The sequence below is a fragment of the Amblyomma americanum genome, chromosome 1 (assembly GCF_052857255.1).
Source record: "Amblyomma americanum isolate KBUSLIRL-KWMA chromosome 1, ASM5285725v1, whole genome shotgun sequence".
In the NCBI taxonomy this organism is placed as follows: Eukaryota; Metazoa; Arthropoda; class Arachnida; order Ixodida; family Ixodidae; genus Amblyomma; species Amblyomma americanum.
Window position 1 is genome coordinate 102,698,965 of NC_135497.1, and position 26,829 is coordinate 102,725,793.

General features: G+C 45.6%; 1 pseudogene across 1 annotated transcript in view; it reads left to right on the forward strand.

Annotated features, from left to right (window-relative positions):
* LOC144113369 (conserved oligomeric Golgi complex subunit 4-like) overlaps positions 1-26,829 on the forward strand; it is a 57,636-nt pseudogene that overhangs the window by 13,453 nt on the left and 17,354 nt on the right. Inside the window, exons 4-8 of the transcript XR_013310750.1 lie at positions 640-741; positions 836-911; positions 1,721-1,896; positions 19,815-19,877; positions 19,992-20,048. The product of XR_013310750.1 is annotated as a conserved oligomeric Golgi complex subunit 4-like (transcript). The remainder of the gene's footprint in view (positions 1-639; positions 742-835; positions 912-1,720; positions 1,897-19,814; positions 19,878-19,991; positions 20,049-26,829) is intronic.

Here is a 26,829-nt window from a genome sequence, read left to right on the forward strand (position 1 = left end):
ACCTTAAAATATACAGCTTGTTTTGCTGAAAAAAAGGCAGGCCGAGCTACAAAACACTGCAGCAAGCTTAATACCAGTGTTGCCAGTGGTACAAAAACAGCCGACATCAGCTTCTTCAAAAGGGCAATAATGCTACTACAGCTTGTCAAAGACAACAAAGTTCATTTCAAAAGTGATTAATATTACCATAACGAATAAAAATTTTGTGATTAACCCTCTCAGGTTAAACTTGTAAGCTGATTGCTAGTCATTGCTAGCATGCCTGCAAAATTATTGGTGGCGACGGTGGCGCCACAACACCTTGGTGTGAGATGACGAAAACTCTCGACGGTGATAGTTTGCCGTGTAACAGCGGCAGAATTCCTTTGAGTTTCAATAATGATTGAGAAACTCGAAGGCTGTCGACACGATAGCCTTTGAAAGTGCCCGTGTGGCAGGGGTATTAGACATGTTCTTAGTGCAGATGGTAATCCACGCAAGCAGTTCGTAACACCACATAAAATGCCGCATGTGGTTGCCAGCTGCATAAATTTGTTTTTTCGTGCTTTGCTGTGACTGAATTATGAATGAAAAATGTAAAAATGTTGCAGACAGTTGGACATCTGTTTTGTCAGTTTAAACTAACCCCATTTTGCACAGAGCCGAGTGACTGAATGTGTCCAAAGGGTTGAAGATATCTTGGACCTGAAGTTCTGCACTGATGGTGTCCAGACTGCATTGCAGAATGAGGACTATGAACAGGTATTTTCTCTTTATCACTATTCACGATGAACAAAAGATTTTGGTGTGAAACTTCACGGTAATTTGTTTCATGTTTGATGTATGTGATGTGCAGGCAGCAGCACACATTCATAGATTTTTGAGCCTGGATGAGTCTCTCTTGAAAAGATCCACAGCTGATATTCAAGAAGGTCAGTGTACATTTTATTGAGCATAAGTGCTTAGTTCAGCACCTCCATATGAAGTGAGTGTGGTTATATAAAATACTATTGAAAGTTTTAAAGTGTCTACTGCATCCTGAAACTTAACTTTCTAAGTGCAAGTAATATTTGGAACCTGTAAAAAAAAAAGTAGCTTAGTGGCTATGATTTTCAGCTGCTGAGTCAATCCTCGGCCATGGCAGTGGTATTTCATTCAAGGCGATATCCAAAAGTGCCCGTATGCTGTGTGATGTTAGTACACATTAGAGAACCCCATGTGGTTGAAATTAATCTGGAGCCCTTCACTATGCCATTTTCATAACCATATGTGGCTTTGGGACATTAAACTCTACATACTGTAGCAAAAAATGAGAACGTCAAGTAAGCACACTTCTTTAGCGCACTATCCTCGAAGAATATAATTTGTTAGAATTTATCACCATTTGTAGGTTTGGCAACGTTATATGTTTAAATAATCTCATTCTTAATTGCAAAGCATGGGCTATTATGACAAACGTAATGTCTTTTCACATGCAGTGGGAAAGCATTACTAAATCATCACTAAATCAATTTGTCTTGCAAGAGATTTCTTTTTCTACCCGTCATGGTGGCTCAGTGACTTTGGCATTTGGTTGCTGATTCCAAGGTCACAAGTTCGGTAGCGGCCGCCTTGGCCGAATTTCAGTGGAGGTGAATTACAAAAACACCCATCTGCTGCGCGATGACAGCACATGCTTCAGGGCATTAAACCCCATAATTTACATTTTGCAATTGTCGGTTTCTTTTTTTTTCTTTTCCAGGTAGCAGCTTGGAAGAGGCATTTTCGTCACTCCGTGCAGCTGAAAAACAGGCTTCGTGTGATAGTGATGAAAAAGTTTAAAGAGGCGGTCAATGTAGGAGATATCATAAAATTTTTCTACTTCTCAACCAGCATGATGAAGGGCTTCACAAGTTCTCCCTTTACCTGAGTTCACAGGTGAAAAAAAGCATCTTTCCTTCTTTCTTCTTTGGTGCCGAGTGGCTTTTTTCTTTGCTGAGCAAGCTGAATTTAAAGAGACCCGGAAACACCTCTTCGGCAACCACGAGAAATGCCTTGTGAATTTGTTGGGCACCTAGCAAGTGATGTCATCAAAGAAAATTTTCTTAAACATAGCTCACCATGCTTAATGCATAATTCAGGGCCCCTTTGAAGAACGAGTTTCTTGGTCATACCACTCAAGGCTAAATTTATGATGTCACATGTGACAGAGTGAGATCTTTGGTTCATGGTTGCAAGGCATAGCAGTGCAGTTGGCGTTTTGGCTGGGGTTTGTTAACTGGGAGCTCGCACTCGCTCACCGAGCGAATGTGAAAGGTGAAGTGTTAATTTTGAAAAAAAAAAAACTTGCATTTGGGAGTATGGTTTACACAACCCAAATAACAGCAGGAAAAGCAAGATGGGTTCAGACGCACCTGAGCTATTCATATTTTAACTAATAGACGGGACCCCAACCTTCATGTGTGTATGTGACATCTTTTAATCACTTCGCTGGCAGGGGATTGGTTTGGTCCCTTTTTAGGCACAAGTTTCAGGAAGTATTAGATAGGCAGATCTTTTGTTGCAGTACCATTCAGCCATGTGTACTGCCCACGTGGTCAGTGCATAATAGAAAAATAACAATGGACTTCTCACTTTTGATATTGCTCAGGTAGAAGTTCATATGTGGTGAGGAAAGGTTTGAATACCAATGAAGTGTTCAAGAAACTAGCATTAAAACTAGTTCCTTCATTGATGCTAACAAACACATGCTATACACACGCAAAAAAAAAGAGATTGGTGCCATCTTTCAAGCATTTCATGTCATGATGCCCTAGTCCAAGGACATCGCAAACGTGCCTACGTTGCTTGATTGAGAAAAGGATTCATTGTGGAATCTATTCAATTGCAAGGTAAAAAAGGAAAAAAAAAGTGTTGCTGCTTGAGAAGTGGAGTGGTTTGTTCATTCAGCCAGCCTTACAGGTACTTTTCATACCTCAGATTTTTCCAATGGAGGCAGCGCTGTCATTCTTCATGTACATGAGCTGAACACGCATATGTCAAACAGAAAAAAAAAAGGCTCAGAGAGATGGTGATGGAAGCTAGGAGGTGTAGCCACATTGAATCTCCTTTGGAATCAGCGTTTAGCTTATCAGTTTCAGCCTCTTGTTAACACGCCATGTTTACTCGTTTAATGTGTGTACTTTTTTTTTATTAAATTAAGACTTCAAAAGGGGTGTGCGCAAATGACACAGATTTCACTGACACATCCTAAAAGATAACTACAAAGGTCATAATGCGAAATATATGCTGCATATTTCCACCTGTATGTGGCATTATGCAGCATATATATATATTGCACCCCTCACTGGCCGAAAAAATGGTACAGTCGCAATGCCAGCAGTCGGGGGCTAATGGAGATAAAGGGAGCTGAAATGACGCTCTTGAATATGGCCGGGCTGACTCGCAGCAGATCGAACAGCAAGCAGTTCGGAGTTTCAGACTTCGCCACGCACTGGTGGTTTCCGGCAGGTCATAACTCTTCGTCCGGGAAAGGGACTGCCGGCACGAGGAAGCCGGGTAAACAGCACGTAATACAAATTTTTTGAGGCGGCCATGGGGGCGTCCTCTTGCCGCTCACACTTTTCTTAGCTACACATGGCGAAACGGCCATGCCGATCTTCCCAGGCCTCCCTTGTGCACATTCACATGCATGCTGATGGTTTGGCACTGCAAGGAGCATAAAATTTGCAAGTAAAAGATAGATACAGAGAGGGGAGAAAGGCAGGGATGTTAACCAGAAAGGTTTCCGGTTGGCTACCCTGCACTGGGGAAGGAAATGAGGGGATTAAAGAGAGAAGAGAGAAGGAACGGGAAACACAGTCACAATGTGTCGATCAAGGCAGTCTCTCGCAGAAAACAAAACAGCACCTGATGGCAGTCGACTGTTGGGGCCACGGACCAGGGATCTTGGCCTCTGTGAAAGGGCGAGGATCAAGGCGGTCCAGAGCACAACACAGCTTACGTCTTTCGTTCACAAAGACAGGGCACTCACACAGGAGATGACCGATTGTCTCTTCACACAGTTTACACAAGACAGTTTACACAAGAAGGGCCATCGGCCATCGTGATCCGGAAAGCATATTCATTTGTGAAGGCAACGCCAAGCCATGGACAGCACAGTAATGTTGCTTTGCGACGCGCTATATCACATGGAAGATGGAGGTGCAGTCCAAAGTTTAATGCCCTGATTGCAAGTAAAAGTTTTTTTATAAACCCAGGCAATAAATAAGTGGGGTGCAAATTAGACGAGGGTGCAAGTTACGCATGTAAATATGGTAAATCATGCTCCGTACGTAACACCTAGCTAAGGTGCACTGATGCTTATAGTAGTTTTACAGACAGCATAACACAGTGGTTAGTTATTCTCGATGAGAAATAACAGGAAAAGACCAACGTTTTCCTGTAACATGACACTCCAGGTGCTGGTGATGACAAAGAACTGAAAGAAACATAACTGCTTGATAACTCGTGCATCACACCTATTGCACATTTTGATGACCTACCTGAGCCTTCATTGCAGCCTGAAGCAAAACCTATCGTACATTAGGCACGATGCTCACAATTGCAATAGTTTGTCTCGGAGTAACAATGCAGAATGCAGTGAAGTTAAAAAATGTGAAACCTGATCATTTGCACCACACGTCTGTAGCAGCACTTTGTAAAGCTTATGTGGTCATTATTACTCTTGTGTCTCTTGAAAATATGTTATCCTTTTTCTTCAAGCAGCTTACAAACCATATTGAATTTATTTGCCTTGAGTTTTGTTACTTTCCTTTGTGCGCAAAACTACTTGGTGCATCAACACCTGCACTGTATGTTTGCATAGTTTCCATGCCTAACAAAGGTATTCTTGAAAGTGAAAGACAGTCAAGTCCGCTTACAACGAACCTGAAGGTCACACGAAGTGCATTCGTTGTATCCGAGGATCGTAGTAAGCGGACTTCTCATTTCACAGCCAAAAATGCCAAATCCAATCCAACGAAACTGGCATTTATTTGTAACAAAAATTATGTATGTTGGCTCCTTCAATTAAAGGAGACCATATGACTGCGCTTTCCTAGGCTTCAAGAGCAGTCATGGTTAATGTACCTCGCCAAGGCCCTAAGCTGCCAAAAATCAAGCTACTTTAAGAACAGGATATAACTCGCAATTAAACTGTTCACGCAGGGGTGGAAGTCCTACGCCAATTGCACCATGCTGTGCCAATTTGATCTGCTGCGCCTAAACGGCAATTTACGCCCATTGCAAGTATACACGGCCAAATTTAGCCATGTGTTATTGTCGGCTGAGCAACACTGGGTACATATATTGTGTAGAAGGGCATCATCCTATATTTACTGAGGAAAAGGAAAAGAAGAAGAAGAGGAGGTAGCCGCACTGCCATCGCTCAGACCGAGCACCTGCTGACCTGAACAGACGAGAGACTCGGTCGCCGCTGTGGTTTCGCTGCCGCCTCAGCATTAACCTAAGCCCCCATTACATTTGGTGGAGGTTCAATTTAGCATCCTCGTACCTCCCTGGACCTGCGCAACCGCACGCTACCGACCCCCGCTATGCCTGAAGCCGCCCACCACCAAGCCGTGCAGGTTGGCTCACGAATCCTCTGTTCCGGCTCCCTCTGGCAGCGGGACACGGCACTCTTCAGCGGTACTGACGATCATGACGCTGAAGACTGGCTCACATCATACGAGCGGGTGAGCACATGTAACAAGTGGGACGATACCACCGAGCTGAACAATGTCATCTTTTATTTGGCCGGCGTTGCCAACCTGTGGTTTCGAAACCACGAAGCAGACTTCTCCACGTGGACTGCTTTTAAGGCGAACCTCATTGAAGTGTTCGGCCGTCCTGCTGTGCGCAAGCTACGCGCCAAACACCGCTTGTGCGAGCGCGCTCAGCAGTCAGGTGAGACGTTCACCAGCTACATAGAAGATGTGGACAACCTATGCTCGTGCGTCAACGCCCAGATGTCCGAGGCGGACAAGATCGAGCATATTCTGAAAGGCATCGAGGATGACGCCTTTCAGATGCTGCTGTCGCGAGATCTCCGCACCGTTTCCAAAGTCGTCAGTCTCTGCCGGAGCTACGACGAGCTGCGCAAGCAGAGGCTCATCACTCGCCAGCACGCAGCAGCGCCTGTTGAGTCGCTTGCCGGCCTGTCGGCTGCACCCGACCACTCGCAACTGTTGGCGCACATCAAAGATTTTGTGCGTGAAGAAGTTGCACGTCAGCTGTCGCTTCTGCCATCCCCCTTCGTGCAATCTCCATTCCTGGCGCCCGACCTTCGCACTGCCATCAGCGAACAAGTGGCTGAGGCCCTTCCACCGGTCCCTCCGCCCTCACCAGCACAGCCGCCCACACCTGTCGCTGCACCCCTGACCTATGCTGTCGCCGTCGCACGGCCGCAGCCGCCTAACTAACGCCCAACCTACGCTCCACCTCAAGCGCCTGTGCCTCAAGTTCCTCACACTCCGACGCCTTTTTTGCGACCGCTTCGATAATTCGGCAATCCCTTGCGTACCAGTGACAATCGGCCTATTTGTTACTCTTGTGGACTGCCTGGTCAAGTGGCCCAGCTTTGCCATCGTCATGCGCCAATCTCCCCAGTTGCCGGTTACTGGCCTCCTCCCAGTGACTACTCACCGCCAGCCGAGCCGCCACAGAGTCGCCCGCCTTCCCCTGATCGCGCCACCTTCTCCACCTGGCGCTCACCTTCTCCTCATTGCCGCTCCCTTTCTCCCATGCGTCGGCACCCGAATCTTTCGCAAGAGAAAAACTAGACGCCGCAGTTCTTGAGGCGAGAACTGCGCCACCAGCGAAATGTCCAAGGCCTCAGTTATGTCCCGCCAATCTGATCGCTGTTTCCATAGAGGGTGTTTCTGTTCTGGCGCTTGTCGACACCGGTGCTGCTGTTTCTGCCATGGCCACCTCCTTTTGCCACTCCTTGCGAAAAATGACGACCCCACTTTCTGGATTCTCGCTGCGCACCGCAAGCGCGCAGGCTATTGCGCCATTAGCGGCGTGTACGGCTCGCGTCATTATTCAGGAAATCCTCTACGTGATTGAATTCGTCATTTTACCAACCTGTTCTCATAAGATCATCTTGGGTTGGGACTTCCTGTCGCGCCATAATGCAGTCATCGATTGTGCTCGTGCTGAACTTGAGTTCTTTGCGCTCAGCGGTTCCTCGCCGCCCGATGCCCCTTCTGCTGCTCCTGCCAAAGCCATCGTTGCCGAAGACACTGAACTGCCTGCCTGTTCTTCTGTTCTTGTGCCCCTCACTTCTGACCTTGTTCGCGACGACAACATACTTTTTACCCCATCGCCCCTCTTTCTGTGCCGCAAGTACTTGTCCATACCTTACGCCGTCCTCACTCTGTCAGCTGGCCTTAGCGCGTTGTTTGTGACCAATCTGTTTACATATGCTTCCGCTGTGCGTCGCGGTGTGTGCCTTGGTACCGTGCAAATCATTTACTTCATTCTCTACCGCGATGAAAATGGCGATTCCCCGTCCCTTGACGTCGATGCCTTCAGCCCGCCGGTTCCTGCGCCCGACACTTCGTCTCCAGACATTTTCCTTCCCTCCATCGACGCCTCTCTTCCTGTACCTCAACGAACTCAACTTCTCGCTCTGCTTCATCAATTTCGTTCCTCCTTCGATTTACACCAACCCGCTTTGACCCGCACGTCGACTGTCGCCCACCATATCGACACCGGTGACCACGCCACGCCCCTCTGCGTCAGTGCCCATATTGTGTCTCAGCCAGTGAGCGCCAAGTTATTCAAGACCAAGTTGACACCATGCTTCAGAGCAACGTGATCCAGGCCTCACACAGTCCCTGGGCTTTGCCCGTGGTCCTCGTGAAAAAGAAAGATGGCTCTATTCATTTCTGCGTTGATTATCGTCGCCTGAATAAGGTCACACGAAAGGATGTTTACCCTCTTCCGCGCATTGATGATGCTCTGGACTGCTTTCAAGGAGTGGAACTCTTCTCTTCTCTCGACTTACGCTCCGGGTACTGGCAGGTCCCCATGGCAGCCGACGACCGCCCTAAAACCGCATTTGTGACCCCTGATGGCCTGTATGAATTTACCGTCATGCCTTTTGGCCTCTGTAATGCTCCGGCTACTTTTGAGCGCATGATGGACAGCATTCTGTGTGGCCTGAAATGGAAGTCGTGCCTGTGTTATCTCGACGATATCGTGATATTTTCCCCGGCTTTGCCACTCATCTATCCCGGCTGAAGCACGTCTTAACATTCCTTACGGACGCCGGCCTTCAGCTGAACTTAAGAAAGTGTCGATTTGCTGCTCGTGAGCTGACAATTTTAGGCCACGTTGTGTCAAAAGAGGGCGTCAGCACCGGCACCGCCAAACTTCGTGCTGTGACTGTGTTTCCAAAACCTACTTGCATTAAGGAACTGCACAGCTTCCTAGGCCTCTGTTCCTATTTTCGACGTTTTATTCGCAACTTTGCGGCCATTGCTGCCCCTTTAACTAAGATTCTCGGCAGCAATGTGGATTTTTCGAGTTGGTCGCCTGCCTGCGACAACGCCTACAACACCTTGCGCAGTCTCCTCACGGCAGCACCCATCTTGTGTCACTTCGACCCGGAAGCCCCAACTGAAGTATACACGGACGCCAGTGGCGTTGGCCTCGGGGCTGTGCTCGCCCAATGCAAGTCTGGATTCGAGGAATATGTGGTTGCTTACGCGAACCGCACCCTCACGAAATCTGAATCGAACTACTCCGTGACGGAAAAAGAGTGCTTGGCCATTGTCTGGGCCCTTGGAAAGTTTCGACCTTATCTCTATGGCCGTCCGTTTGACGTGGTCACCGACCACCATGCCCTATGTTGGCTTTCTTCGCTCAAAGATCCCTCCGGTCGCCTGGCTCGATGGGCTCGCCGTCTCCGAGAGTATAACATGCGTGTCTTATATCGGTCGGGCCACAAGCATCAGGACGCTGATGCCCTGTCCCCCGCTCCCCGATACCGGCCGAGCTTGCCAGCTTCTCCGCCCTCGAATCCTCTGCGCCTTCGCTCACCACCTGCGACTTGTCTTCTGAGCAGCATAAAGATGAATGGATTGCCTCTCTTCTTGACTTTCTCTCTGACCCATCTAAGCCTCCAGCATCCCGCGCCCTTCGTCACCAAGCTTCACATTTTACAATTCGCGATGATCTACTCTATCGGCGCAACTATAACTCTGATGGGCAGAAATGGCTTCTCGTCATCCCCCGACATCTCCGGTCCCAAATCTGTACCTGTTTCCACGCTGACCCCCAATGCGGCCACGCTGGAGTCTTCAAGACGTACAATCGCATCCGTCTCCGGTACTACTGGCGAAGCATGTATAATTTCATCCTTAAGTACGTCCGCTCCTTGCCCGTATTGCCAACGCCATAAGCAACTGCCTCATCACTCTGCTGGACAGTTGCAGCCACTGCAGTGTCCTCCTCGCCCCTTCGACCGTGTTGGCATCGATATATACGGCCCTCTGCCATACACTGCTGCTGGCAACTGCTGGGTCATTGTTGCCATTGACCACCTGACCCGGTATGCAGAAACCGCTGCGCTCCCAGCTGCTACAGCTCGTGAAGTGGCGTCCTTCATATTGCAGCGCTTTATACTTCGCCACGGTGCTCCTCGTGAACTCCTCAGTGACAGAGGACGCGTATTCTGGTCTGATGTTGTTAAATCTCTACTCACCGAGTGGAATATCATTCATCGGACTTGTACAGCCTATCATCCGCAAACAAACGGTCTAAGTGAACGATTGAATCGCACTCTGAGTAACATGCTGGCGATGTACGTTGCTGCCAACCACACGAACTGGGACCTCGTTCTACCCTATATTACGTACGCCTACAACACTGCTACTCAGTCCACCGCCGGTTTCTCCCCATTTTTTCTGCTCTACGGCCGACATCCATCCGCTCCCATCGACACAGTTCTTCCATACCGCCCTGCCTCATCTGAGCGTACAACTATTTCTGAAGCTGCCCAGCACGCCGAAGACTGCCGCCAGATTGCACGGTCGCTCGCGGCAGACACTCAGGGGCACCAGAAACACCACCATGACGACGGTCAGCTTGATCTGGATTTCCCACCTGGTTCACTTGTCTGTCTGTGGATTCCTTCCACTGCTCCTGGCCTCTCAAAGAAACTTCTTTCGCAATACCATGGCCCCTACCACGTCCTGGAGCACACATCCTCCGTGAATTACCTTATTGAGCCCCTCACACCGTCTTCCGATCTTCGCCGACGTGGTCGCGAGACTGTGCATGTCCAACGACTCAAGCCATACTATGACCCTCATTTCTCCCCAGGGCCATTGTGAAGAAGAAGAAGGGCATCATCCTATATTTACTGAGGAAAAGAAGAAGAGGTAGCCGCACTGCCATCGCTCAGACCGAGCACCTGCTGACCTGAACAGATGAGAGACTCGGTCGCCACTGTGGTTTCGCCGCCACTTCAGCATTAACCTAAGCCCGTTACAATATATATATATATATATATATATATATATATATATATAATATATATATATATTTGATAACTCGCGGTTATTTGATAACTCGGGGGGCAGTTAATTGCTTTTCGAGGCTAGGACAGGGGCTCTGAGAACAAAAACGTTTAGTTCTAAATTTGAAGCAGTGGATACTTTGTGCTCTGCCTGTAGAACTGAAACGGAGACCATAGAGCACTTAGGTGCGCTGAACTCCACCCAGCCCTACCCGAAGGAACAGCAACAGACATAGAGAGAGCGCTGGGGTTTGCTGGGTAGGACTTGCGAGTGGATGAGAAAAAAGATTGGTGGGGGAAATCAATGGAGGGGTGAATTTGGAGAGGAAAAAGATAGTCCAACTAGATATTTTAAAAGCGAAATAGAAGGAACAGGAAAAAAAATTAACAATGGAGGAATTATAGGCTAGGTGGCGGAAGCTGCCGCCCGATACAAAGGGTAAAGCCATTATCATCCGTCCGTCCGTCCGTGCATCGATCGATCCATCAATCGGACGCAATCGTGTACAGGTCGACGCAATCCTCGTCCCCGCGGGATGGTATGATGCTGCGTGTGCAGCTCTAAGCAATAAACGCGCAACGATACAATCGCAGAGCCAGCAGTCAGGAGCCAGTGGAGATAAACGAGAGTCTGCTGTACACTTTTGGCGGTTTGGTTGTTGCTATTAAAAAGTTATGCAGAATTGAAAGGCTTTAAAGTGTTATGTGACAGAATCGGGCAAACAGTGCAGGTCCTTTTTTCTTCATAGTTTTCACTATAGTGATGCAATTAAGTGGATTTAGAGGGACAGATTTTGGTATCAAACGTAATGTAAGCAACAGCTAATGTATAATGTAAGCAACAGCTAATGTATTGTTACTACTGTTTGTAGTAGCTGCCACATGTCTTTTTTTTTTCATGAACTCAAGCAAAAATCTTGTGAGCAATTGCAGTCCTTTTAATTAATTATGGCCTGTGGGATCTGCAATCAATATTTATGCAGTTTTTGGACAAGTTGCAAACAAAATTGCTCTCAGTCGCATTTAATGTTGCCAGCCTGCTCCAAAAGTGCTCCGAAATGCCTATAAATGGCTCCAAGCCTGCTCCGAAATAGGACTTTTGCTGCTCAAAAACTGCTGCTCCAAAATAAGACTTTTGCTGCTCCAGTTCCTGCTCCAAAATGCTGGAGCTTGCTTCCACCCCTGTTCACGGTAACTAGTGGCAGGTTGGCCTCCTTGTCATCGTTACGTGATTCTCGGCAGTCGGGTCGTGCTCATGCTTCGCAGTTTCGTCAGTCTATGACTTTGCTATGCCCGGCCTCATAATCCACAACAACTAAGTCGCCTCAGGCGAAATCACATCTGGTCAACTGTGCATCAACAACGCGTTGCTACAAATCCACATGCATCTAATCACGTAGATCTTCAACAGTGTTCTCAGTCGTTCATTGGCCCATAACACATGCTTACGGAAGCAATTCCTGGTGCGCTCCGCAGTCAGTCCCATGCACACGGCCTTAATCATTTTCACAGTAGCATACAAAGATATCCAAACCAGAACATCACCACGTGGTGTGTGAATTGCTATCAGCATCAGTTGACTGATGTACATGATAGGGCATCTTAAGCGCAGGAATGATGCCCTTGTCCAGTGGCTGAATCTTGCGCTCGAAATTTGATGGTGAGAAGAACGTTGTCACCACAGCCAAGGAGGGTGTCACGTGGCGCATTACAAATATATCAAGCACGAATAGGAGCTTGTATTTTTGAACTCAACAAGTCACTCAGTGAGCAAATTGTGCGCAATACCACGTCGTTGGAACTTATGCTGGTTGTACGCTCGTTGCTTGAGAACGGAATGTCACACTTATTTAGGCCTTTGTGTTCGTCCTGTGGCGTACGTAAACCTAGCTCCTGAAAGATAGCAGTGCGCGAGACTTGCCAATAGCAAAGGGTCTCCGCCAGTCGCTGCCATTCCTCCTCATGCACAGTACGATGTTAACTCAAAAGCTTGCCCTAGTATTTCACCAGTGTGGGTATTGCCTTTCAAGGCATGCGCGTTTTCAATGGCAGCATTTGGGGAAACTGTGCCGCTTTGTCAGCAGTGTCTTGCCCTTTTCTTTTGCGTTTTTGGGTCCCAACGTTCTTTTCGGGAGAGAGTGTCATGGGCACCTAGAAGCCTGGAGAAGAACCAGTTTTCATTTTTAAATGTAGTTTCTGTAATTAAGCTGCACAGTCACGCACTAGTCAGCAGAATGCATGTTAAATGTCTTATTGCAATACGTGTGCAGTTGTTCATACCAGAGGCCTCACGGTCAGTGCACTGGCTACCAATGTCACCTGCACTAGAACTAAGTAATGCTGCAACAGTGACGTCACAAATTGTAAGCGGGGTCTCTAGTTAAAAATTGAGAAAGTTGAATTACTTGGGTAACTTACCCGAGTTACTCCAGTTACCCTAGTTACTAGCTTACTTGGGCTACTCGGGTAGGAGCGTCACGCAAGCTGTAGCCAATGGGAGAGAGGTGTCGCGTCACCTAGGTCACGTAACCTTGTGGTGACATCACAACCTGCCCTGGCAGGTGGCAGTTAAATTAATGATTGGTTGCGAGAGGTTGCTTGGGAAGAGCAACACAAGTCGCACAATCCCTTCTGGTGGCTATGATAAAAACAAGCCACCTGACAGGGCAGTGGCGCATCGCTTAATCGCTGTGCCTCTGTGCTGATAATGGTATGAGGACTTGCCGCGATCTATGAATATTAAGTAGGGAATGACCGCTTCTGCATATATGGTCATTAACTGACTAAAGCTATCGCATCATACCCTGAAGGCGGAGCTTAAGTGTCTCCTCCAATAGAAAAATGAACACCTGCTTCGGGTCAGTTCAGAGCACAAGGCAAGGCAAGATGACAAGATTCTTGCGCGGGTTTGGTATATCTGGGGTAGTGCTTTCACACTACTATCTGCAACAGCTTGCACCGGAGCATTGGTAGCATGAGCGATGCCCAGTGCGCCAGCCAGTGATCTAGCAGCTAAGATCCACTTGGCATGCACCTTAGCACTTACTCCCCCAGCCAAGTGCACATCACGCCTTGTGCAGGTGGCTTGTTTTTCTCTTTTCATTGTTTTGCGTCTCTAGTAAATTTGCAGCTTGTTGGTACCAACTATGGGCCGACTTCTATCTACGAGGAGCGGTGTAAGGCAGAGGCTTCTAGTTTGGATTAACCATGGATTAACCATTGTGGATACCGACATGTTCGAATTACAGGGAGTTTTTCCCCATTGAGATACACAGGGCTGTGCCGGGATCCGGGCGTCATTTCAAATTAGCCGTAAGCTTGAATTTACAGAGTTCTTATTAACGAGTTTTTACTGTAATTGTTAGAGGGACAATAAAAGCATTTTGCACAGTCAGGACACCATTAGTGTTGACTGTCCGTAGTGGAAATGCTGGCAGCAGTGTATATGTAGACTTGCAGGGTGATCCACCCTTAGGGTGAACACACCAGTGTGTAGCCACACTCTCTGGAATGCCCGTTTGTTCTGTACTGCCACATATTGAATCAAACTGGTATAGGTGCAAAAGGACCTGGAGGTGATGCTTCGCACCATCTGCCAGTTCGTTTTGATGCATGGCTGGAATGGGTGCACTGGCACTTTAAAAGCGCGGCCACATCCTCACGTGTTCACCTTAAGAGTGGCCCACCTCACCTTGTACAGCAGCTTTCGGGTCAGCAGCCAAGCGCCATAACCACTGAGCCACCGCGGCGGCAAGTTTACCTTAAGAGTGGCTCATCCTGTGCAGCAGCAAATTGGTGTTTGTAGAGGACGTAATGCAGTATTGCTGCTAAGTAAAGATTTGTACATGGCATTAGGAGTTTTTGCAGTGGTTCATGGCAGGAAATTTTTTCTGTATGGAAACAGCGCTTTTATTTTTAAAAGTGTGCGGCTGCTACAAGAATTTCATCTTCATTCTGTATAATTACTGCTCAGCAAACAAAGGGGCAGGGGTCCGTCTTATTCTGTTAGTTTAGTAAAATTGGTTAACTTTTCAATCCCTAGCTCTGAGGCCCACTTTGCAACAGTAGTATGAAAGGCAGTTGATGTAGCAGGGTAAAAAAATTTGCGCATTAAAGAAGTTGTTCCTATTTTTGAGATTGTTGATGAGTTTCTTTTCTTTCTCCACTGCAATTTTAAACTTGGTGCACAAACTGTGTTGGAAGTGCTTCTCGTGTGATGCTTGTAAAAAACATGTTTTCATGTTGCCAAAATTCTGACCGTCTAACCTGCCACCTTAGCCCTTCAGCTGTGTCACTGCAGCCCTGGGTAAGTGCTTATTTCCCTGCACAAGTGCCGATATGTCTAATCCATTATTGCATCTGGTGTTTTCAAGTGCATGTCTGTTTTGATGTGCAACAGAGAGACTGATCCATTGTGAAGATCTCTGCCAAGTTGCTAGTCCTACACAGCACATAGCATGTCATGATGTAACAATGCAGCAAGTGTTGGGTCAGTATCCGCCACGGCCTTAGTAAGGGGGTGATGCTTGTGGAGGCACAAGCTGAGGGAAGACAGAGGAGAAGACCTCTGGGGGAAGTGGCTAAAACTAAATGTGACATTTAGTTTTTCCTCTCCGGTTGCAGATTAAGAAAAAACTTTTTTGGATAACGTTGCTTTTATCGCATCTTGTAGTCTCCATGGTACTTCTCTTGATTGGCAAGGCAAGGTTTGGGGTCATTTCAATGTAGCACTGAGGACAACTCCGTCCAGTTCTAAAGCGCAGTCCTTATGTGCCCGTTCCTGGCTTCCATGTTGTAGTCGTCAGCGTTGTTGGTGTAGTCGTTGGCGTAACCAGTTGTCCAAGTAGAAGAGAGAGAGCCTGGAAGGTGGCTTTCATGGGACAATCCCGCAGGGTGACAAGCAGTGTGACACGCCACCTGACAACTGCAGCAGGTAGTAGCAGGGCAAAACGCCACCTGCCACAACGAAAGGGGAGAAATGGGCAGCTCACAGGTGGCTGCCACGGCAAGGTCCCGAAGGGCAGCAAAACTAAAATACGTGAAGAGCTGCGCTCAGACTTCACATTACTTGCTGTTGTAATCGTCTATATTACAATTTTTTTTTTATGGCGGTTTAGTATAGCGTCGGGGATCTGCATATATAAACTGTTTGGTGTAGCCAGAGGTTGCTTGCAAAAACGGATGGTTTTAGGAGTACCAATATTTACTTTTTTATCGTTTCTATGTAATGGTCATTAATGCTCCGTTTTCATTGAAAGTAGCCTCTTTAATCTTAAAATGCGGTTATCCTTCAGCACAGGCGGTTATCCTTCAGCACACCATGGTTGACTATGGCATTTTACAGGCCCAAGTATCTAGTACCATTGTACCAGGCATAGTTTTAAATGACGGCAAAATGTGATACCCTTTGTGCCGCAAAATTAAACTTTCTTGTAATCTGGCAGAGACAACACTGCACCTTTCCTTTACTAGCTATCAGGGACTCCGGAACATTTTTTTTTGGGGGGGGGGGCTTATTTTATTTATTTATTTAATGCTCATTTACGTAATAAATTATATATATATATATATATATATATTATTTTTTTCCAAAGTTCAAAACGTGATGAAAACTGTCACGTTGTGATGATGACATTCCAGCAGTCAGGAAGAGAACAAAAAGGCTTCCAAAATTCGGTATTTAAGGGGCTGACTCGCGCCCACTAATAACTGAATTACGCCGGCGGCAGCGATAGCCTCAAGCGTGCTCGGCATTCATCGAACTGAATGCCATGCAATTCTTGGTTGTGCTCAATTTAAAGCTGGCAAGGAACCTTCGAGATAAAGAACCAAAAGTAACTTGAAGAATCTGGAAAAATGTAGAAATCATTTGCACGTGGCAACGATCAATGGATATAAGTGTGGTCGCATCTTGCATTACAAAACAAAATGATAAAACCGCGTGCCGGTGGTTGTGAGTGTGAACGAAGAAACGGTGCAGATTCATGGCAATATAAAATTAATTGAAATGGGGAGCTTTATAGGTTGGAAGCTTCATGCATGAGGAGTGATCAATTGCATTAAAAAAGTCTGTGCATAGTTTGTTCAAATTCTGCTAATCATGGTCATGTACACGAGTCAGACAGTCGACTTCTGTTGGGACGTGACAGGTTTAGGTTACTGATGTACGAAATGCTTTACAACTGGCTACGAGGGCAGCTCAGCCCCACTGTGCTTTGAATTAAGAGTCCTAGAACTAATGTGTTTCAATTGTCAGAAATCTGATCCAAGTACAAGCAATTCAATACTTGGGGAGGGGGGGGGAGGTGCTGCCCCCTCTATAAAAACGTTGGGGAGGTTCAAAGTAGGTTCCATGTTTGATACACTTGATAGACGAGAGTAGTTGTGAAGTATGAATCTTGCACAGCGATATTGCACAGACTCCAACATTTGAGTATGACATTCGAGACCAGGATCCCACACTGAGCATGCATATTCGAGTTTTGGTCGTACGAGTGATTTATAGAGTAGAGGTTTTAAAGAGGACGGTGCCATAGTAAAATTTCGCCTTAAATATCCAAGCATGCGATTGGCATTGCTGCAAATCAACTTTATATGTGTTTGCCAGGACAGATTGTTAGTTAATTAAGTAAACACCCAGGTATGTATTTGTAAGACGTTACGGGTTCTAGGGAAAGGCCATCAGTCTGGTAGTCAAAAAGGTCAGTGTTACTGCACTACATATGTTATACTTCATCTTACAAATTGATTGCAGCAATGTGAAAGGTAGAGCTCTTTCATCTGATCAGGGCCAAGGAAGAGAAGAAATAGTCCCTCAAATATTTGAGCAGTGTTGTGACTATTTCTCTAACAATTATTGCAGTAATTGAAAAGGTACCGTAAAAACAGGACTATAGGTCGGACCGGAATATAGGTCGACCCCCTAACTAACAGATTCTAATAATGAAAAAAATATTTTGCAATGGAAAAACTACCGAAAGACACCCTTACCTTGAAACAAATGTGACTCGACAGGTTCCACAATGGTGACAGTATTTGTTTTCATTTAAATGCTGCTCGTATGCACACCCAGCCAATTATTTAACAGTATCGCGCACCCATCGACCCGCTTGTTTGTTTCTGGCACACGCAAATACGGCGCCATGGAGAAAGCCCTTCCTCTTCATGAATTGCTGCACCCAAGATGGCGAGTTTTTGAATTGTGCCCTCATGAGTCTAGAGGCACGCGCGATCTCTACCGCTTTCACGCGGATGCATTCGGCAGTCACAGGCAGCGATATTGCGTGCAGTGCAACCTTTTCTTGCAATTCTGAATACGCTGCGGTCCGCCCACGAAATGATGTTTTCTTCTGGTTGCTGCAAGTTGTAATACGCAGCTTCTGCCTCCACCAGTACTGAATGCTCTTTTTGGATACTCCAAATTCGCGCTGTGCCGCCAGGTTGCCGTGAGCTTCGGCGTGCTCAGTAGTGTTTTTCTTGAAGGCGACGGTAAATTGCTGTCAGCGTCCGCTTTGCACCTACGGAAACACAAAATGGTGGCACTGCTGCTTATGACGATGGAGGCTGTTTACTTCAGCCACCCATTGTTGCAAGACTTCCGTAGTTTTTCTGCCAATGACCGGTATATAAGACGGGGGTCGGCTTTTCACCATGGTGTTTTGAAAAACGTTCGACCTATATTCCGGTTTTTACAGTAGTTCAGGATGCTGTTTTTAAAGTACAGCGACCATTTTGTTTGCTGGTTATATTAGCAGAGGAAGTCCACACGAACACAGTACTGTGGAGTCCTGCTGCGAAGTGGTGTGACACAATTCGTTAACATGGAGTCGCCGAGTCAGCCAAGTCTCCTGCGTGCAGCAGTTGGGCAGTGCTGTTCTTTCCTTCCCAAGGGTTGGAGCCACCAGTCATAAGCCTAGGGGAATGGAGGAACACGTTTTGATAGCATACACTGTTCTGATTGGCTCAGTTCGCCGCAGCGTTCACAACGCTGCAACAACTTGTGAGACAAAATTTAGCCAATAGTAGTCAACTTTAATAATTTAGTTCTAATGGTAACTTTGCAGTCACCTTTTGGTCGCATATAGTTTGGGATCCTTTATTAAGGAAAAGTGCCCACGTCTTTTTGCAGTCACGGGTTCTCAAACTGGGTTCTGTGGGTTGCTTTCGTGGGTGTCGTGAGCATTCACAGTGGCAAGTCCCCCCTTTCCAGTAAACTTCTGGTGGGCATGTGCAAAGCAGACGCAGTACCTGGTTTGTTAAAGCTGATTTCAGAACGTTAGCTCTTCTTAGCTCGTTTCTCAGTTTCATGCTGTCGGCGTCAGTGCCATCCTCAGCACAGACCTTGACAGCGCACAAAGATGTTGTGCACCAATAACAGAGCCACATGTTTGTTTTGACTGGAGCGCCAGCAGCAGTGGCTCGCCCAGTGAACTTGGCAGCGTGCCGAGACACTGCTGCGCCAATACACATATGTTTAGAATGCCAGTAAGATGTTGTGGAAGGGGCATGGCGCACAAGGCGGCGCAGCGCGTAGCGACTGAAAGTGTGGGCCATGTCGCCGAGCTAGCCAAGGCCAGCCAAGACAAAAAAAAAACTGTGCGCATCTCATCGGGCGTATTACTGGGTGATTGAATGGCGTCAGTGGCACTGGGGTGAGGTTTTGCTGCCGGCAAGCCCATTTTTCCCGAAAAGCCAGTATCTTTCAAAATTAGGGAGAAAAAAAAACAGAAGTCGCATTGATGCCGGAGTGAGGAATTAGCAGATAGGCGATGAAAGCCGGATGAGGCGACACGTGATTCTGTGCGCAGCGCAGCCAGTTGAGTGTGTGAATGTAGGGGAACGTTTGTCTTGTTACTGTTGTGTTATGAGTTCTTGCGTTCGGATTGGAAGGGTGAGCACATGGGCATTGAATAAAAAAAGTGATGGCTGAAAGTACGAAAACTATCAGATACTTACAAAAATGAACGAAATGAAAAAAAAAGTTCTCCATTCATAAGCAACACCGCCAGATTGTGACACTTATGCCCGATTGTGACGAGAGGGGGTTGGGGGTTCCTTGAAACGTTGAAAGCTGTTGGGGCCTCCTTGAGGCAAAAAAGTTTGAGAACCCCTGGCAGGCTGTTTTATAAAAAGCGACTGATAGCTTGAATCAGCTACTGTTAACTTCGATATTTGCTGATATGCATACTTTTATGCTGGAGGATCTTTTTTACCTGCATTGTATGCCAAAGCATCTGTTGTGTGCTTGTGTATTTGACCTCAAGTTGAGTGAATTATTCTTTTTTGGCAGACGACATTGAACAATGTGGAAATGGCACGGGAATACACTAAAACACTTGCCAGCTCTCTTCAGGTGAGCAGGGTTTCTGAAATTAAGACATACGTTCTATAATTTCAATTTATGCTTTATTACATTGTTATTGATATGAATTGCCAGTTTGATCTAATTTTCTGTTTGTTTTCACAGGAAGACCTTTCCAAATCTTTTTCTTCAGCCACTGAACAAGAGACAGCTAAACTGGAGGCGAGTTTTGAGTTTGGTTTCTCGTGTCTGTTCCTATATTGGTTGGGTGGCTTTTTTATTTACCATAACAAATGATGAGGAAGCAAGTTTATTTATTTCATATTTACAAATTTGGTCTCAAGCTTGCCGTCAAGCATTCAAATTCTTTACAGAGTAGAGACGCAAAATTTTGATTCTATATTGTTTTGTTGTAGTGGTACACAGGACATTAGTAAGCATAATTCTGCATGTGGAACTTGTCCATGTCTCGTAAATAATTTATATTTGAATTTCTTCTCACACATTATTTCAGTTTCAGTTCAAACAGCTAAATGATGACTGTGTTGTCAAAGTTCAGTTCAGGTCACATGAGGCATATGAAAACACCGATATTATAGCTGCTTCTTCATTTTTTGCCATTCCGGCTTTTGGGGCAGGCTAGCATAAGAGTTTTAGTGGATTAAAATGACAAAGCAGCGTTTTGCTCATGTAACCTTAATTGAAATTCGATTTCATAGCCACCGTATCGCAGTTGAAATTAAAATAATGTGAGAGATAAATTCAGTTATAAATTATTTACTTGTCACAGGCAATTTCCATCTGGTGACTCATGTTTGCTGTCTTGCGCATCATTGCAGAGAATAAAATATGTAACCACAAAATCGGTGTTCATACTTTTTTAGGTTTTATTTAGTGACATTGAACACTGTGTCGTGCAAAAATTTTTCAAATCTGTGATTCATTGTCACTGAGGTGTTATGACAAGTTTCTTTCTGTTGCTCATATGGGTTGGTGTGAGTTATGCTGCTGTATTTTTCATTCTTCGTATACTATATATATCTGTAAGCCACTCCTGCTTGAGCACTTAGCCTGCAGTATCTTGTAAATAAAAAATAAATAAAGGCACTGATGAATTAGGTGATGCAGTTTTTTTTTTAAGTATGAACTCGTAAGCGGCTAGAAGTGTATGCAGAAAGTGTGTTAGAAAACTGTATGCAAGACCAGCAGAAAATGAGAAACTAGCACTTGTTTGTTGAAGCTGGTCCAGAAGCATGCTCCATTCGCACATCATTTTATGACCTCTTCTTTATACCATCACACGTGCATGCTTGTTTGTGTATACTTAATGAAAGAAAACAAACAACTTTCTTCAAATTCTAGTGCTTGCTCTTCTCCCTTCCACACACTCTCTTGTTTTTGTCCATGGAACAATCTAGATTTGTTCCAACTGATTTTGGCTTGGTTTAGTTAAGTTTTGATGCATTTCCTAGAGAGTGCAGCCAGGAAGCCAAGTATAATAAACGGTTGGTAGATTTCTGCAGGTGCCATCGCTAGGAATATTTTTGGCCACAGTCCCGCTAGGGCACTTGAGTCTCAAGGTGATGGTGCCTGGCGCCACCACCGACCCTTAGCTTCCATACTGAAGCTGTAATCTGCACCGTGGCGATACGTTGTAAGGTGAAGGGCAGAAACCATGAACGGTGACGGTCAGGGGCCATGGTCAAGCCCCGGCCAACGGGCTCCCCATCTCTATACCAGGTGGGGAGCTCCGGGACCTTCTTGTGTCTATAAGGGTGAAGCACAAGTGACAGAATAGGAACCCTTAATCCATACATGCTGCATGGATTCTCAATTTCCCCCCCCTGAAAAAAAAAAGATTGGAACCGGAAACAGTACCACTTCGAAGGAATGAAGGTGTGAACTTCTAAATCTCCTGAAAATTTCCCCAGTTCCTGATAGTGCATGCTGTTGAGCAAAATGCTCCAGTGGCCGCGCAATCAGTGTTCATAATACAAAAATGTCTAGAGACCAACATAGGCGAGGAATATGAAGCAAAAAAAACTCTCCTCCAGAGATCTGCTTCTGCATGTGAAATCGAAGAAGCAGAGTGATATATTACTCACACAACAGAAACTGTGTGACCTTGACATTAGTGTAACATCTCACAGAAGCCTCAGCAGCATTCAGGGAGTAATTTCTGAGTGGTTGCTAATGGCGGAGGATGACAACGAGGTCCTCGAGAATTTGGTAGACCAAGGTGGTAACATCCCTTCGCTGCAACACTGTAAGGCACAAAGGTGAAGAAATAACACCGCACATCGTTCTAACGTTCGGCAGCACTCACTTGCCCGCGTCTGTCCGGGTTGCATTCATCAGGTGCCCAGTGCGCCCATACATTCCTAACCCTAGGTGGTGTTTCAAATGCCAAAGGTATGGCCATAGCAGCAAGACATGAGGGGCCGAAACTGAAATGTGCCGATACTGATCATGATACAGACAACTGCCAAGCAACTGAAACAAAATGCGCAAATTGTCAAGGTCCACAAGCAACCTACTCGCAAACCAGTGAGGTCTTTAAAAAAGAAAAGCAAATAATCAATCTGAAGTACGTGAAAATATATCCTACCCTGAGACACGAAAAAAGTTCAGTGAACAGACATATAGGTCATATGTTGACGCTATGCGCGTGGGGGGGGGGGGGCAACGGCGTGTGGTGACAGTGGGCACACAGTACACCAATGTTGATGTTTGCCTGCCCCGTCCCCCACCCGGACGGCACTCCGGTGTCGGCACCATTGACATCCCAGAGGTGCACCTGACGGCGACCTCTGGGACAACCAATTTTAGTGGGAGTGGTAATACACCACTCCAAATTTAGGCCCCTGCCCAGGCAGGGCCATCCATCCACATCTCTGACAGGGGCAGCCAAGGCTGCCCTGCCATTTCAAAAAAAAGGTTCGCTGGCCCCTGAGCCGGCAGGCTGCATGGCTTCCCCCCATCGAGAAAAGCCGCAAATTTGAAATTTGTACCCCCACGGGTTCCCCACGGAAATCTATTGCGTACTGCGAGGCGACAGATACAAACAGTAGCCCGCCTCCGCAGCAGCGACGGCGCAACTCCCTTGAACACAGAAAGGGAGGGAAAATTTCAATAAAGGGCCCCACAACACCGACAGCATAAGCTTTTAAATACATCCCCAAAAGGCATCAGATGTGGTGTTCCTAATTCACTGAAACTGTTGAGGCATGTCATAAAACTACTATGATGTAAAAGATATTCTAACTTTATATCCCCCGGTTGTTTTACGCCTCCAGGAGACAAACCTAGAATCAAAACATAAAAATATTTTAAGTAACTATAAATTCTTTCGCCACGACAGAGCAAGCAAATAGGCTCTCTGGAGGTACCGCCATAGCCGTCCAAAGTAGTGTGGCCGTGCACGAAGTCAAGCTTCAGACTGCATTTGAATCTGTTGCAGTAACTGTTGTACATTTTAAAACAATTACAATATGTTTCGAATGTCTCCAACCACACCTGACAGTAAGACTACTTGACTTAAAGAACATTTAAAATAATTACCAGAGCCATATCTGTTAGTCGGGGATTTAAATGCTCTCTCCAATTTTTGGGAAAGCGAACAAACGGACACTAGAGGCCGTATTGTAGATTTCATTCTGTGCAGTAATATATGCCTATTCAACACAGGCAGACGCACATACTGCTCTCCGAGCTCTGGAAAATGGAGTTTTGTAGCTTTGTCTCATACATCACCTTCTGTTTTTACTGATTTTATATGGGATGTCTTGGACTACCCGTATGGCAGCGATCACCTACCCGTTCTTATCAACCTAACATCGTCTCCGGAAATAATTCTAGCAAAACCATGGCGTTGGAAGTTGCATTTGCCCTACTGGGCGCTGTTTCAAGAAAATGCCAGCCTAGAAAAAATAGACCCAGATAACTTAAGTGTAGCTAATGAAATTTTCACAAACTGCATTATTTCCGCTGCCCACCTGGCTATACCTCAATCTTCTGGAGTGGTGAAACAAAACCACAAAACCTAGTGTACAAAAGAATGTAGAGTAGCAGAAAAGAAACAAAACAAAGCTTGGGGAACCTTTCCCAGTTACCCCACGCAGAAAAACCTCATAAACATTAAAAAGGCAAGAGCATAAGCCCGATCAATATATCCGCCGTACTGCCGAAAAAACTTCGTGGCTAAGTTACGTGACATCCAACCACATCAGAAGAAATGTAGGAGAAGGTACGAAAGCTGAGTGGTAAATACTCCCCATTCACACTTCCCCGTCTAACAGCCCCTGGTATACAGACAAACATCGAAGAACAGGCAGACATTTTAGGTGAATATTTTTCAGCGGTTTCCAGCTGATCACACTACACACAATCATTTCTAAAGTACAAAAACACAGCTGAGAAACAGACTCCTTACAAGTGGATGTACAAATGAAGCATATGATAAGTTCAAGAAATCAGCACAGTCCTGTCTGCTGGTAAACAGACTACGCCCGGCCCTGGCAGAATTACACTATCAAATGCTATACCACCTCTCTGAGCATGCAGTTGGCGGACTTTTAAGTTTTTTTAATAAGGTTTGGGTATTGGGTAAACTACCCAAATCCTGCAAGAAGGCCATCATTGTTCGATTTTTAAAACCCGAAAAACCACCACCCTCTCCCACCAGTTATAGGCCCATAGCCCTCACCAGCTACATTGCGAAATCCTTTGAAAGTATTGTGAATATTAGATTAACCTTCGTGCTAGACGCCTGTGAGATTCTCGGTGTTCATCAGTGCGGTTTCAAAAAGGCATGCTCCACAACAGACCACCTAGTTCGCCTTAAAAATACTGTCCGTGAAGCTTTTGTACACAAACAACAGTCTTGCTGCTTTTTTTTTCGATTTAGAGAAAGAATATGACATGACCTGGAGGTTTGGGATTCTTTAGGACTTGGCTGAACTTGGCATTCGTGGCAGGATGTTGAACTGCCTGAAAGACTTCCTGTCAAACCGTACATTCCATGTACACTTCGGTTCAACCCTCTCAAGAATTTTCACTCAGGAAAATGGAATGCTTCAAGGGTGTATTTTAAGCACAAGCCTCTTTTTTGTTAAAATGAGCTCTATTAGTAAAATAGTTCTAAGGTCCATTATGTATTCAGTCTATGTCGACGATCTTCAGATAGCTTGCACGTCCTCAAACATATCAACATGCGAAAGACAAGTGCAGTTTACAATAAATAAACTTTCAGCATGGGCTGACTGAAATGGTTTCTGGTTCTCCCCAGAGAAAACAGTGGCCGTTCTTTTCCCACTCAAACGTGACCTACAGGCAGATCCTAGCCTACACCTGAATGAAACCGAGTTACCAGTAAAGAGTGACCACAAATTTCTGGGCATAACTTTTGACAAAAAACTGGCCTTCTTACCCCACATAAGGAACCTGGAGAAGAAAGCTTCTCAATAATTAAATATCTTAAAGGTGCTTTCACGCAAACGCTGGGGGTCTGATAGGACCTGCCTTTTACACATCTACCCCAGCATAGCTCGCTCTTGCCTAGATTATGGGTGCATAGTGTGCAGTTCAGCTCGGCAGTCCTACTTGAAGCATTTAGATCCAGTACATAACTCAAGTCTGCGCCTTGCAAGTGGGTCATACAGGACATCGCCAATAAACAGTCTATATGTAGAATGTAACGAACCACACCTTGCAGATAGAAGAGCCATGCTCACATGTGCATACGTCCTAAAAACTCGTTCACTACCAAAACATCTTCGCTACTCCAGTTGCAAAGTGCCCGTCAAAGCAGCTTTTTATTAACATACCCAATGCTGTGAAACCTCTCATCCTCCGTTTTGAAGAAATTTCCCAGAAATTAGGTATTCTGGACACACAACCTGATGTTGCCCAGAGACCCGAACCACTGCCACCTTGGTACACCTTTCCCGCAGTAGGGGACTACGCACCGAAACAATTTCACGAAAGGCAAACACCATGTGAACACATATAATAATTTTTGGCACTAGGCGGAAAATACAAAGAGTACAGAGCATTTTATACAGACTGTTATAAAACAGCATTTTATGTCAGAAGTGCTGTAGTACAAAATAAATGGGAAAAGGTAGTCAGGTTGCCATGGTGTGCGTCAATTTTTTCAGCCGAATGTTATGCCATTTCCGTGGCTGTCGCAAAAAAACTCAAAAAGAACATTCAAAACAGCATCATCTACACAGACTCGCTTAGTGCAATCACAGCACTGCATGCCAGGAATGTAAGAAAGCCTTTAATAGGAGATATAATACATAACATAATAGCTGCTGAAACACAAGGATATGAAATTAAGTTCTGCTGGGTACCAAGCCATCTTGGAATTAGTGGCAACGAGAGAGCTGACGCGTGCACTGCTCAAGCTCACCATAAGGAAGTCAGGACTGTAAATACTATACCCTATCCAGATTGCATAAAGTTAGTAAAAATAAACTTGAAAAATGGCAGTCTATATAGAATAGCGAAGAAAATAACAAACTATGTTTAGTAAAACCTATCCTGGGAGAAAGGAGATCGTGCAAACGCCAGGAACGTTTTATAGAGATAATTTTATGCTGCATGCATATCGGACACACACACCTGACATAACTTTCTACTGACAAAACAAGACATACCTCATTGTGAGAAATGTGGAGGTGAGATCACAGTAAATCACATTTTATTTTTGTGTACAGGGCTCGAACGGCTAAGAAAAAAAATTTTTTACTGTATTTTACAATCAACACATTCCTTTCCACCCAAGTTTACTTTTAGGAAATAATTCACTTGTAGATATTTCATCTGCTTTTTAGTTTCCAGAAAGAAGCAGTGATCTTTAACTATAATAACACAAAAACCATAATATCTAAAAATTCTTACCCTGTGCTTCCACGCACTTTGTGATGCACCTCATCTATTTTCTCAGGCCTGAGAAGAAGGCTGAGGTCTTTATTTGATTTGTTTGGCTCCTCGGAGT